The 14,254-nt window shown below is 37.6% G+C and overlaps 1 long non-coding RNA gene across 2 annotated transcripts in view; it reads right to left on the bottom strand.

The window, feature by feature from the left end:
- Window positions 1-5,551, bottom strand: part of LOC130458504 (uncharacterized) — a 60,193-nt gene extending 54,642 nt beyond the window's left edge. For both annotated transcript variants that reach the window (XR_008917869.1, XR_008917870.1), the window contains exon 1: window positions 5,176-5,551. This is a non-coding gene — a long non-coding RNA (uncharacterized LOC130458504). The remainder of the gene's footprint in view (window positions 1-5,175) is intronic.
- Window positions 5,552-14,254: the final 8,703 nt, after the last annotated feature.

Raw genomic sequence — 14,254 nt, 5'->3', positions numbered from 1 at the left:
GGGGAGAGTGTGGCCTCGTGGTCCGACCCTTCCATTCCAGTTCCAGTGAGGCATATTCAGTTTAACCCAGGGAAAGCTCATAGAACCATCTGCCCAGGACTAAAGCCTCTGATCACCAGACAGAGATAAGAAAAGCTAATCCTCCACATTCAGAGATGACAAACTCCACAGAAGCACAGAAGCCCCAAAATACCAAGAAAAATAAGAAGAAAGGGGCGACTTTGGACACATTCTATGGAGCCAAAATACAAAATACAGAGCAGATAGAAGAAGATATACAAGAAAATTCTCCAAAATCTTCCAAAGGAAATAGAAACTCTCCACAAACCCATGAAGAATTTGAATCAGAAATGACCAAAAAGATGGAAGCCCTCTGGGAGGAAAAGTGGGAAATAATGCAAAAGAAATTCATGCATCTACAAAACCAGTTTGACCAAACTGTAAAAGAAAACCAGGCTTTAAAGCAAGAACTAATAAAGCAAAGCCAAAACACCAAGAAATTAGAAGAGAACATAAAATATCTCACCAACAAGGTGATAGATCTGGAAAATAGAGGGAGAAGAGAAAATTTAAGAATAATTGGACGTGGCCCAGACCTAAATCTAGAGTTACAGATGATTTATTTGGGTTCAAACAGGGAAGGAGTAGTAAGGGTATCAAGCAGGGAAATGGGTGAACAGGAAGCCCTACAACTTGAACCCTCTGGCAAATTGGCCCTCCAAAGTCTAGGGGTTCAAGGCTTCTCAGTCTTGATCCCTCTTCTTGCCAGATGCCTGTTTTGTCACTACTCCTAAGCTAACTACTTGAATAGAGGAGTCCAGGGACAGATAAAAAAGAGGCAGAGAGAGAGATCCTTGAAAGGGATCTCTGTGGAAGGCTCTCTTCAAAGTCCAGATACACAAAATCCACTGATGGCTGTTGATTGATATTATTGAGAATTGGGTGAGAGGTATCCAGGAGTTCAGAAAGAGACAGTTGATCTCCAGAGGGACAGGCTTCTTCCTAGCCTAAGAGATCTACCTCTTCCCTTAGGCCCCCAGCTGGAAGTGAGTGGCTGGTTGAACCTCTCAGCTTCTGATTCTCTCTTGGAATTTTCAGTTTTTTACTTCTTGCTCCTCCTCCACTCTCTCTTCAGCTAGTCTCTGTCAGAGACTGTTCTTTGATCGAAATGAACTATCTCTCCTCCTATCTTACACATCTCAATTTTCAGGTCTTTACCACCACAAAGTGAGCTGCTATAAATATTTTGGAATACATAAAATATTTACTTTCTTCCCTATTCCCTTTGGGAAACAGTTGAAAAGAAGTAAATTGCTTTATGGCTCTCTGCACATAATTCCAAATTGCTCTCCATTGGTTGAATCATTTCAGTTAAGCCAACTATGTATGTATTAGTATCCCTACTTTTCCACATTCCTTCCAAAATTTGTCATTTTGCTCTTTTGTCATTTTAGTCAATCTGATGGTTGTGGGAGGATACTTTAGAATTGTTTTGGCTTGCATTTCCCTAATCAGAAGTGGTTTAGAGCATTTTTCACGTACCTATATTTGGCTTGATTTCATCAAAAACTGTTCATATCTTTTGCCCATTCATTAATTGGGGGATAGATCTTCTTATCAATTTGACAAGGTTTTCTATTTAAGACAGGAGACCTCTCTCCAAAAGACTGCCTATGAAATATTTTTCCAAATTTCTGCCTTCTTTCTAATCTTGGGAACATTTATTTTATTTGTACAAAAACTTTCTCAATTTAATGTACTCAAAATTATCCATTTTGCATCTCACAATGTTCTCCATCTCTTGTTTACTCATAAATTCCCCTCCTATCATAAATTTGATAAGTAATGTTCCCTGCTCTGCTAATTTTTTTGTGATGTCTCCTTTTAGGTGTAGATCCATTTGGATCTTAGTGAATGGTGTAACTATACCTAGTTTCTACCAAATTACTTTCCAGTTGTCCCAGCAATTTTTACTAAGTAGTGTTTTCTTAACCTAATAACCTGGATCTATACTTCAGTCAAATATAAGATTATTATAATCTTTTACTACTGTTTGTTATGTGTCTGTTTTGTTTCACTCATCTACCTTTTTTATTTTTAGTCAGTACTAGATAGTTTTGATAATTACTGCTTTATATAATAAAGCTTAAAATCTGGTACTGCTAGACCTTCCTTTACACCTATTTCATTAATTCTTTTGATAGTCTTGATCTGGGTTTTTTCTGGTTAAGTAAGGTATTTGGGGATAATTTAGCTGATATTGAATAAATAGACTAGTTTATAAGATTGTCATTTTGGTTATAGTGGCTCTGCCTATCCATGAACAATAATATTTCTCCAATTATTTAGATCAGCCTTTATTTGTTTAAAAAGTGTTTTATATTTATGTTTATGTAGTTACTGGGGTTAATTTAAATGTAGTTTCTCTTCCTATTTTGTTGATACTATACAAAAATACTGATGATTTATGTGGGTTTATTTTATATCCTCCTACTTTGCTAAAATTGTTGATAGTTTCAACCGATTTTTCTGTTGAATCTCTAGGATTTTCCCCATACACCATCAAGTCATCCACAAACAGTGATAGTTTTCTTTAAACTTTTCTTCACATGAACCCAAGAGCAAGAATTATGTTGAAGCACCATCAATCACGACTGTCACAGGAGAAACTGAAAGTTCTAAATCCTCTGCTCTTCTCTAAATTCTTTCCCTATAAAATTTCACTTTCTTTCCATTTCAACTATCACTTCTCTGTGGTTGGCTTTAAATCTCTATCTCCAGCTCTGACTTCTCACACTTTATTCTAAATCTCCACTAATCTGCTAGATGTTTTCATTTAAATATTTTGCTGCCTTACAGGCAGCTAAGTGGTACAATAGATATAACAGTGGGTCTATCAGTCATGAAAATCTGAGTTCAAACTTGGCCTGAGACACTAACTGTATATGACTCTTGGTAAATTATTTGGTTCAGTTTCCAGGTAGAAATAAAATGGAGGTAATAATAGCACCTATCTCTCAGGGTAGTTGTGAGGATCAAACAAAATGTTTACAAAATACTTTGCCCTGTGCCTGCCATATTTTTGTTCTTCAGTTGTGTCTGACTCTGGGATTTTCTTGGCAGAGATACTGGAATGGTTTGTCATTTCCTTCTCCAACTCATTTTACTGATGAAAAGCTGAGACAAGCACACAGTAAATGTCTCAGGCCAGATTTGAATTCAGCAAGACTTCAGGCCCAGTGCCACCTCTCTACCCTGCCTGCCACATAGAGATACTTAATAAATTCATATTTCCTTCTTCCTACTGCCACCTCCAGCTCAATCTGCCTAAAACTACATATAATATCTTCCCACAAAAATCAACTCTTTCCTGAGAATTTTATTTCTTTTAATGGTACCATTATTTTCCCAGTTGGACAAAATCAGAAATCAGAAACATCTTTGACTCTTCTCTCTCTTCCTCAATCCCTCCCACATCCCTTTACATATATTTGGACACTCGGGGCCATTGTTATGAGTTTAGTGGGTCTTTTGTGTTCAATCTTGGAAGCAATCCCAAAAATGTGTGTACAGAGACTAGCAAGGTGTAAATAAGTTTCATTAGGGCACCATATAGTGAGCTCTGTGGACTCTGTAGGAAGTAACTATAAACACAGGCAAAATTAAGAAAGAAATGCCTTGACTCCTTCTAGTAGTATCTGGGGTGTTCAGATTCCTGTGCTGGAGAGAGGACACCAATACCTGATAGCAGGCAGTAAAAGAGGAAAATGAGAGATTTGACAGAGATCTTCCATTAATATTGATATAAATATTATTATCCCCACTCTACAGAGGATAGAAGTGAAATTTAGAGACACTAACTTGGTCATAGTCACACAACTGATAAAAGACACAAGTTTTTGTGCCTCTCACTACAGTGCTTTTGAATAGAGATGACTTGTTGATTTATCTTTCCTTTTAATGAAATGTTCTTTTGATATCTCAGAGTTAGCCTCCTTGCAAGCAGGGACTGGTATAAGCCTCCTGAGCTGACCAGTGGGAAGATTTTCCCAAGATTTTGAGGATAGCAAAAGAAGAACCAAAGATGACACCCCCACACCCAAGAAAAAACGTGTGCCCCAGGCATCTGAGAAACCAAGATATATGTGTCCTCCAAAACCACAGTGCAAGAAAGAACTTTTTAGAAATTTTGCTGCAATTTACCAACAGAGGCTGCCATAGTGACTTACTCCTGAAGAGCAGCCCATGTGTCTTTCTATTATTGCTTGTAAACTCATTTAGCCCTTTGATGAGTTTATAAATAATATTTAGATTGAATTTCCCGTACTCTGTGTGTTCAGACAGTTTAAAAGTCAAGCACAGCCCCAGAGAACCCTGCCCTTGCAATCCTGCACTCTGCCCTTTCACCCAGCAATGAGAGAGAGATAGGAGCCTTCTGGTAAATCACAAAAATTTGGTTTGGCTGACCTCACTCAAAAGACAATCCTACCCATAAGGAGGAGACCAAAAGTCCAGAGAAAGAAACCAGAACTATTGCATAAGAGGCCTTTCTACACAGTTTTTTAAAATCATATTCAAAATAAAAGTATATAAAAGCAAACTTTTTCCTATGCCTCATGTGAAAGCTAAGATGGATCTACAGGTCCATCTCGTGCCCTCTGTATTCTTAGAGTCCTTAGAACTAGAAGGAACTTTTCAGATAAGCACAATGCAGGTCTCTAAGCCACTGAAAGTCCAAAAGAACTACCATAAGTATTACCCTGACATACGTACTAGAGGCTGAAGGTTCTCATTTCTAGGTTTTTCTCTTTGCTACTATTATATTTTGTTTATATCCTTAAGCTATAATGAGAACAGAGAAGGGAAACGCACAGAACCAAAAGCCTAGAAAAGAGAAGGCAAAGAATTCCATCCGAAACCAGAACCAAGTCAAGGTTCGAAGAGCTGTATATCCTGCCTACCTCTTGTTTCTCTGGCCCAATTTATTCCTTTGTTGTTATTGTTCGTGTCCAACTCTTTGTGACCCTGTTTAAGGTTTTCTTGGCAAAGATAATGGAGTGCTTTGCCACTGGTCTTCCCTAGGGATCTCGTCCAATTTCTCTATGGAATTCTATGGTTTATCCTTTTTGGAAAGATCGCAGTGAAAGGAGCTTCAAAGTACTCTACAAATGTTACCTGTATTTATAGGTGATATAACTTTCCAAATGACAGCAAGCCAAATTCTCTCTTTCAGGCTCAGCATATTCCAAAGAACTTTGGGGGGATTAAAAAAAAAAAAGTCCTTTCTCTACATTCCCTGTCTATGTACTTTAAGGAAGTCCCTACAGCAGGGGGTCCCCAAACTACAGCCCGTGGGCCACATGCAGCGCCCTGAGGCCATGTATCCGCCCCCCCCCCCCAGCACTTCCGGAAGGGGCACCTCTTTCATTGGCGGTCAGTGAGAGAAGCCCTGTATGTGGTGGCGTCACTCACCTACAGTAATTCCGGTGACGTAATCCGGATTATGGGGCCGCACAATGGAAGAGGTCAGCGTGGTGAGCGGGGATCTGGGGGAGGGGATTCCACACTGTGTATACTGCTGCCCGGTATAGTGGTGGCGGTGATGAGCCTGTGCAAGGTGTGACAGGTCCATCCCAGCCAGCGCTGCAGCCTCCGCTATCCCAGACAGCAGTACATAGATTTGTTCATAGTTGTTTTTATAGTCTGATCCTCCAACGGTCTGAGGGACAGTGAACTGGCCCCCTGGGTAAAAAGTTTGGGGGCCCTGGTCTAGAGAATCATTTTGACTAATGTCATAGTTAGTGTATGAGGAGGGGGAGCTGCTCAAGACACCCCTGGTCAATTGATTTCACCCCAGCTAAATTGATGGAGGTTAAAGAAGGTAATAAACAGGTAACAGAAACATGGAGTTGTTGAGGTCTCAAAGTTCAAAGAAGGACCCACATACTATATTATTTCTTACATACTGTCAGCCTTCCAACAACTCTTTAAAAAGCAAGGCAGGGGGCAGGTTAGTAACTCAATGGATTGAGAGCCAGGCCCAGGGATGAGAGGTCCTAGGTTCAAATATGACCTCAGACACTTCCCAGCTGTGTGACCCTGGGCAAGTCACTTGACCCCCATTGCCTAGCCCTTACCACTCTTCTGCCTTAGAACCAATGCACAGTATTGACTCCAAGACAGAAGGTGAGGGCTTTTAAAAAATAAATAAAAATAAAAAGCAGGGCACATCAGAACTAGAAGAACATTGTACACGGAAACTGATACACTGTGGCACAATTGAATGTAATGAACTTCTCTATTAGCAGTGGTGCAATGAACCAGGACAATTCAGAGGGACTTATGAGAAAGAACGCTAACCACATCCAGAGAAAGAACTGTGGGAGCAGAAACATAGAAGAAAAATACCTGCTTGATCACATGGGTCAAGGCAGATATTACTGGGGATGTAGACTGTAAACAATCACCCCAGGGCAAATATCAATAATGTGGAAATAAGTTTTGACACATGTAAAACCCAGTGGAATTGCTTGTCAGCTCTGGGAGGGGGGAGGGAAAAGCAGGAAGGGGGCAGATCATGAATCATGTAACCATGGAAAATATTATAAATAATTTTTTTTATAAAAAAGCAGGGCACAAGGGGCAGCTAAGTAGTATAGTGGATAGAGTGCCAGGCTTAGGATGAGGAGGACATGGACTCAAATCTGGCCTCAGATTCTTCTTTCCTGTGTAATACTGAGCAAGTCACTACTGCTTAGCCTTACTGCTCTTCTGCTTTAGAACCAATGCATAGTGTTGATTCTAAGATGAGAGGTGAGGGTTTTTTTGTTTGTTTGTTTTTTAAGCAGGGTACACTTTTTAGAAGGAAAATTGAAGAATATTTCTCTGAGGAGTGAGAGCCCCAGTAACCATGAACAAAACTAACAATGAAAGAACACAGCTATTCATAGGAAATCCTTCCTTGTCTCTCTTCAACTCTCATAAAGTAAATGACACTCTCTGTAGATAATTCTAATGTATATATATATATATATATACATATATATATATATATATTCCATCTTCTTCCACAGCATGGCAAATAAGAAAATATGTCTTGTATGATAGCAAATGTATAGCCAATATCAAATTGCTTATCTCAAGAAAGAGGAAAGGAGGGAGAGAAGAATAGGATGTGAAACTCAAAATGTTGGAAAAATGCTAAAAGTTTACACATAATTAGGAAAGAATGAAACATTATTAAAGGTGAGGGGAAGCCTTTCCTTTGTGGCAATTTTGTCTGATGGTTGACTATTATTCAGAGCCAGCTGGTGGCACAGGAGACAGTGTGCTGAACCTAGAGCTCGAAGACTTGATTTCAAATCCTGCTTCAGACTCTTTGTAACTAAACTGTCCTATTTGGCTCATTTTCTTCAACTGGAAAACAGAAATCCTAATAGCACCTATCCCATAGTGTCATTGGGAGGATCAAGTGAAACATCTATAAAAACACTAAACGCAGTGCCTGGCATATTGAAGGTACTTTGAATATGTTTATTTCCTCCATTGACCCCAATATTAAGAACAAATATACAAGTGGAACTATAGTCTTAGGAGTATGGGAGTAGTTGTACCTCCTTCCCAGGACCCAACTTAATTCTTCATTGAATAGTCAAATCTTAGAATCAGAGGGGACTTGGAGATATAGTATCCCTACTTCGTAGTGGGATTCTCTTGAAAACATGTAATGATGGAAGTCTATGCCCTGCTAGGACACTTCAATAGTAAAAAGAAATTCTCTCCCATAGAAGACAGCCATTTGGAATGGCTCTAATTAATAGGAAGTTCCTCTTTATAATGGATTTCTTTCTGTTTTCCTGAAATTTCCATCCAGCAGTCCTTCCATCTATGGTGTCAATAAAAATACCTTTAACTGAATAGCTATGCATTATTTTCCCTCATTTTTTGTCAACCTTTCTGATGACAAAATTATGTTTCAAAAAAAGGGGAAGGGAAGAGAAAAGGGAAGGGAAAGAAAAAAGCAGGGTTTAGTAGGTTCAACCAAGCTGAAAAAGTTTTAAGTAGAGTCTCAGCCAAAGTCTCCCCAGTTTAAATATGGAGAGATTCATCATCAACAGGTTGACTAATATACAATGGACACTGTGACCAATGAAACAGTAAAAAAATGTCCTTTGATACTATATGACTCCATTCTACTCCCACAGTGATAGTGGTAAAGATTATTGAGGGACAATCCCTGGGCTCTTTTTACCACTGATATGGCAATTATTTAATAAAATATAAAATCTACAGCTTTTACACCATTTATAAACAGTTGGTACTTTAAAGTTTCTCTTTTCCAACAACCTAGCAAGTCAGTTTACTAATTCCACATTAACATTTTCTATAAATGAAACCAGAAGACAAATTTATAAAGAAGGATGGCTCACAGGCTCTTGAGGGAGACAAACAGATCCATAAGAAATATGACTACTTGGAGTGTTTGGTCCTCTCCTTATAGCACTACTGATGAATGTACACAAAGTGGCCACATTGAACATAACCACACTTTATGTACCAAAATCAGTCACAGAAAATAAATTCATGGAAAACTCTACAAGAAAATTTTCAAAATCCTTCAAACCAAGCCAATATGTAATGGGACAGATATTCAAGTGTCATCAACTAGAAGATGAACACAAAGGAAAAACATGAATCAGAATTAAGAAAAAAAAAGTTTAAAAATTGAAGATTACTCAGAAACCTCATGCCTGTATGTTATAGAAATTGTCTTCAGGAAGGAGTACAAAAAGTGATGAATAAAATAGCATGCAAAAATGAAATCGACTATAGTTTAACAAAGAACAACATTCCCAAAATGGGAATTATTTCAGATTGACTCTTTGAATTAGCTGACTAGTTAGAGCAAAAAAGAAAAAAAAATGAATATGAGAATAAAATAGTTACACAGTTACAACACTAATTTCAATATGTGTTAGCTTGACCATGAAATGGGAAATCTTTAAAAGTAAATATTGACTCTGATTATGACTTTTTAAAAGAACTAACTTTAACAGATAAATATTGCAACAGCAAAATTGATAAAAGAGCCCAGAAACTGCTTTGGCTAATCTCTTTTCCAAGAGAAAAAACATGGTAATCAAGAGGAATATTGGCTTTGATTAAAAATTGTATATTACAGAGGAAGAAGAAGACTTATAAGCAGATGTATCACAAAGAAGAAAAATCAACAGAAGAAAATGAGGTTATAAGAAGCTTAGCTTGAATATCTACTAGGTATTATGAACCATGATTTGCATAGAATCAAAATTACAGGTAACCCAAGAAGGACAACAAATAGATGTACATTAAACCAGATCTGCCATTTTCTATAGTGACTAATTCTTGGCAACAGTTGTGATGAAACCACATTTAGTAACATCTGAGTAGAAAAATCTGCTATATATAAGAAAATAGAAATGGCCCCTCTATATATAAGAAAATGAAATTAGGCAGAGAATTTGGAGCTGATAAAATGGAAACAAAAGAAGACCATGCTTTAAGAGGGCACAATTTCAAAGGCACACGGGGACTGGTTTTTCAAGTCCCAAAAGAAAAAATAATTATAACGAAAACATCAGGTGTAATATTATGAAAAAAAATAAACTGAAAATAACTAATAATTGCCCAACACAGTTACTTTCTCAGGTTTTTAAATATGAGAATGTTCCTATATATATTGAGGGAATCTAGATGAAAATATGAATAGGCAGACTTTCATAATTGATAATCTTATCTATAGTAGACTATTTTATCTGTTGTCACAGCTAAAAAAAAAAACGATTTGTGTATCATAGAATCACAAAAGCTAAGACTTAGAATTTCAGAAGACAATATTCAACTGAAAGCAAAAAAACGAACCAAATACTTCTCCGCTATTGATGACAAATGATCATCCAGACTTTCTCACTCCAATTTAATTTAATTTTGTAACCACTTAATTGATGATATGAAATATCTATCCAAGATACATGTGTTACTGCATCAGTCCTGAGTTGTCTATTTGACTGCATTATCATAAACTAGGTCATAAATTTGCAATGATTGGATTTTTCCTGTGTTGGTATAATTGGGTCAGACTCTATTGAGTGAAGGTAGGTGACACAATGTATACTGTGACAGATTTAAAGTCAAAAATTCATCTTCCTGAGTCTACATGTGGCCTCATATAGCAACCATATGACCCTGGACAAGTCACTTAACCTGTTTGTCTCAGTTTCATCATCTGCCAACTGAACTGGAGAAAGAAATAACAAACCATTACAGAATCTTTGCCAAGAAAACCCCAAAAGGGTCACAAAGTTTAATTTTAATGACCAGTCCTGAGTAATCAGGGCCATCTTCATGTTGAGATAAAGCATTGAAGTTGGGACCTTGTGAAGGGTCTTCTTAAAATCTAGTGTGGGGTACAAATTCTAAAAACAATTATAGCTTTCTCCATATGTAGCTTCCTCTTTTATTACTCATTAGAATAATTTCTGCTTGTGCCTTTAGAACACGCATCTTCAGAACCTCCCTTTTGAACTAACTTCTGGTACAGAACAGTCAGCTACTGGATTCTCCTATGATTTAAATGAATCCTTTCAAATCTGCTCTCTCAAAATCTTGGGTATCTGTTAGATAGACTATGCCTGGCCTCCCTCTCTATTATGACTTTTATGATGGAGTAGGCATTTGACCCCAAAGTTCTCATTACTTTCACCAAAGCAATTTATTATTTGCTACAAAAATAGAATTTGACTATATACAACAAAAAAGCTTGAAAAGTTCCTCCAAATAAATATCTCCTAAGTAGTTACCAAGACTTTATTACAGGGTTCCTTGGAAGAAGCAACAATAAATATAACTTGATTTAACAACAGTCTCTGATCATTGGCATCAAGAGTAGAAGGATGAATATTCTCCAATGATGTTCGCCACTCTCCTCGAAGATGCCCTACAAAAACTCAAAATAGCAAAAGTATTTCCCAACTCTGGTAGAGTCCTTAAATAGAATTAAGTCCAAAACACTGAAAAAATAAGTTGGAACCATATAATAAATAGTGGTGTCAAGCTCAAAGAGAACACAGGGTCACTAAACCATCAGGATCCTGGCAGATTGCATATTGACTTGGAAAGAAAGCTACATATTATGATTATCTATGTTCTATCACATATTTATTTTATTAAGTGTTTCCCAGTTACATTTTAATCTGAAGTATGTTTGATACCTCAGTTTTGAATCCTTATGTTAGTCTATGATGCTAGAAAATATATTCAGACAGCATTCATGGGTAAAAAGTTTGCTTCAAAGCACGTTTAACTTATATTTAGAGAAACAGACCCCACTTCTCTTCCTTCCACTACACACATGCACACACCATCATTATAATCTTGAAATATTCTCTAAGGAATTATTCAAAACCAAGAGGTCCAAACCCTCTTAATCCCGTTTTGGGATCAGATTGAGAAATTCAGCTCTTTTGATATATCCAGGTCTTTCTGGGGTGGATGAAGGAGATGAGACTCTACATTTGGTTACGGTAAGCTGCTGTTTACTCAGTTGTTGCCTACTCATTGGAATGGGACTAAATGGCCAGTCTGGTTTTTTAACAATAATAATGGCTATTTACATAGCACTTCAATGTATGTGAAAAACTTTACATACATTATATCATTTAATCCTCATCACAAACCTCTGAGGTAAGAATGGGTATTATTAAACCATTCTACAGATGGAAAACTGAGGATCAGAGAACTTAAGAAGATGTAAGTTAGACAGTGACCCCACAGCAAGAAAGTGTTGGAGGGAGAATCGGAATCAAGAGCTCCCTGACTTCAAACCCAACTCTCTCTCCACAACAGGAGCCTACCTTTTTTTCATCTTCACATTCCCACTGCTTAGACAACTGCTTTCCTCATCACAAAATCACATTCTATTCTCAAGTCTCAGAAAAGTTCTGAACACATGAACTGATCACAGCTTTGAATGCATCTGATTCATTTCCATTGTAATTCAGGAGATGAACTCCCACAAGCTCACACAGGGTATGAATCAGGCTGAACTGGTTTATTTTGGTCTCTTTGCATTACTTGCCATTTACACAACCTAAATTTCATCTGCCACTGTTTTCCTCAGTTCCCCAACAGGCTGGTGTCCAAGTGGAATTTCTCAACAACTCCTGACTGAAGCAATTTAGTATCATCAACATTCCTTGGGAATTCGCTGCCTCCCTCCTCCACCAAGATATGAATGAACTGACAGAGCAATCCTAACCTCAACCTCTTCCCCAGCCCTTTCCTAACAGGAGTCCCTCTCATCAGCAGCCTAACTATGATTTAGGGAACCAGTAGGAGCTTGATACTCTCAACAAACAGATAGAAATAGTGCTTATAGGCAGCTAAAGTGGTATAGAGAAACACTGTCAAGCTGATAGAAACTCATAATAATAATAGCTGACATTTAAAGAATACTTACTATGTGGCAGGCTCTATGCTAAGCACTTTGTAATTATTATCTCATTTGATCTTCCCAACAACACTCAGAGGGGGGTGCTATTATTATCTCCATTTTATAGATGAGAAAACTGAGGCAAGCAAAGGTTATATGACATGTCCAAAGTCTCACAGATAGTAAGTGTTTGAGGCTAAATTTGAGCATAGGTCATCCAGACTCCAGATCCAGCCCTATATCCAATAATCTCTAAATTAGGTTCCCTGCAGGCCATGTAGTGACTTAAAATGCAATATTACCAATGTTTTGTTCCATTTTTATTTTGTTAAATATTTCCCAAATATATTTCATCTAATTCAGGCTGATGAGAAATCCAGGGGCATGTTTGGCAGCTGTGGCATAGGGATTAGTGTACTAGCTATGTGACCCTGGAAAGGTTATTTAAGTTCTATCTGCCTCATTTTCCTCCTCTGTAAAATGGGAATAATAACAGCACCCACCTCCCAAGATTGGTGTAAGGATCAAATGAAATAATGGGAAGAAAATGCTTTGCAAAACTTAAAGTACTATATAAATATTAGTAATGATTACAAAAATCTATAAAATATCTGGGGATCCTAGATTCAGATTTGAAAAGGACTTTTGAGGCTACCTAAAGCACCCCCCTCATTTTACAAATGAGAAAACTAAGGCTCAGACAGATTAAATAACTTGCTGCCCAACTATTAAGCACCAAGTATTCCCGGTGCCAGGTTTCTCCCTTTGTCCTTTCTGTTTCTTAATTTCTCAGTGCCAGTTACTGATGTTTCTGTCTGGGTGAATTATATTAAGAAGTGGTCAAAAGGAGATAGGTGCAGTAGATAGAGCATTGGTCCCAGAGCAGGAAGAACCAAGCTCCCAACTAATCAACAAGGGACTGTGCTTAGGCAAAGAAACAAGAGAAGGAAGAGAGATTATAATTGTTTTGCTTGGTCCCAGAAAAAAAGACCAAAAGTTACCTGGTGAGTATAAAATGCTCATTATAAGGAAAAACTTTCTCACTACTAGACCTACAAAAAAGGAGGGGGTATGGTCTGTTTTAATGGGAATTGAGTTCCCTCTTACTGGTAGGGTACAAGCAAAGACTTCATGATCTCCTGTTGGAGAATTGTAGAGCAGAATGCAATTATTATCTTCCTCATCCTTGATATTGTACTTGTACAATGAAACCCAATATCAAATTTGGTTTGCTGGCAGCCACACCAGCTGCTAATATTTCCCCAACACAAATTAATCTCTTAAATACTTATGCATGTCTCCATGTTATTTCCACTTTCAAAACATGAATTCCTTGAAAGCAGGAACTATTTAATTTTTGTCTTTATATTCTAAGAGTATAGCCAGTGCTTAATAAATACCTGATTGATAAATTGATTAATCTCAATCTCCTCCAATGATCTGGAACAATCCTGAAAGACTTACGACAGGGAATGCTCTCCACCTCCAGAGAAAGGAATGTTGGAGTCATCTTTCACATCAGTGTATATTGATGGTTTTATTCTGGGATTTTTGTTATGTATGAGTTTGCTCTTAAAATAATAATGAACAATATGCAAGAGTGTTTACCACCACAATAAAAAATGGGGAAAAAATCAATCCCCTCGGACTTCCGGTTAAGATGGCGGCTTAGAGAAAGCTGAAGTTCAGATCTCCGGAAAACCCTTCCCGACCGATCTCAAACTAGAAGCTCCTAAGGTGCCGAAATTCAAAACGATCAACAGCACAGACCCTGGGAACCCTCCT

Source organism: Monodelphis domestica, chromosome 3, assembly GCF_027887165.1.
Source record: "Monodelphis domestica isolate mMonDom1 chromosome 3, mMonDom1.pri, whole genome shotgun sequence".
Lineage (NCBI taxonomy): Eukaryota > Metazoa > Chordata > Mammalia > Didelphimorphia > Didelphidae > Monodelphis > Monodelphis domestica.
This window is presented reverse-complemented; position numbering and strand designations above follow the sequence as displayed.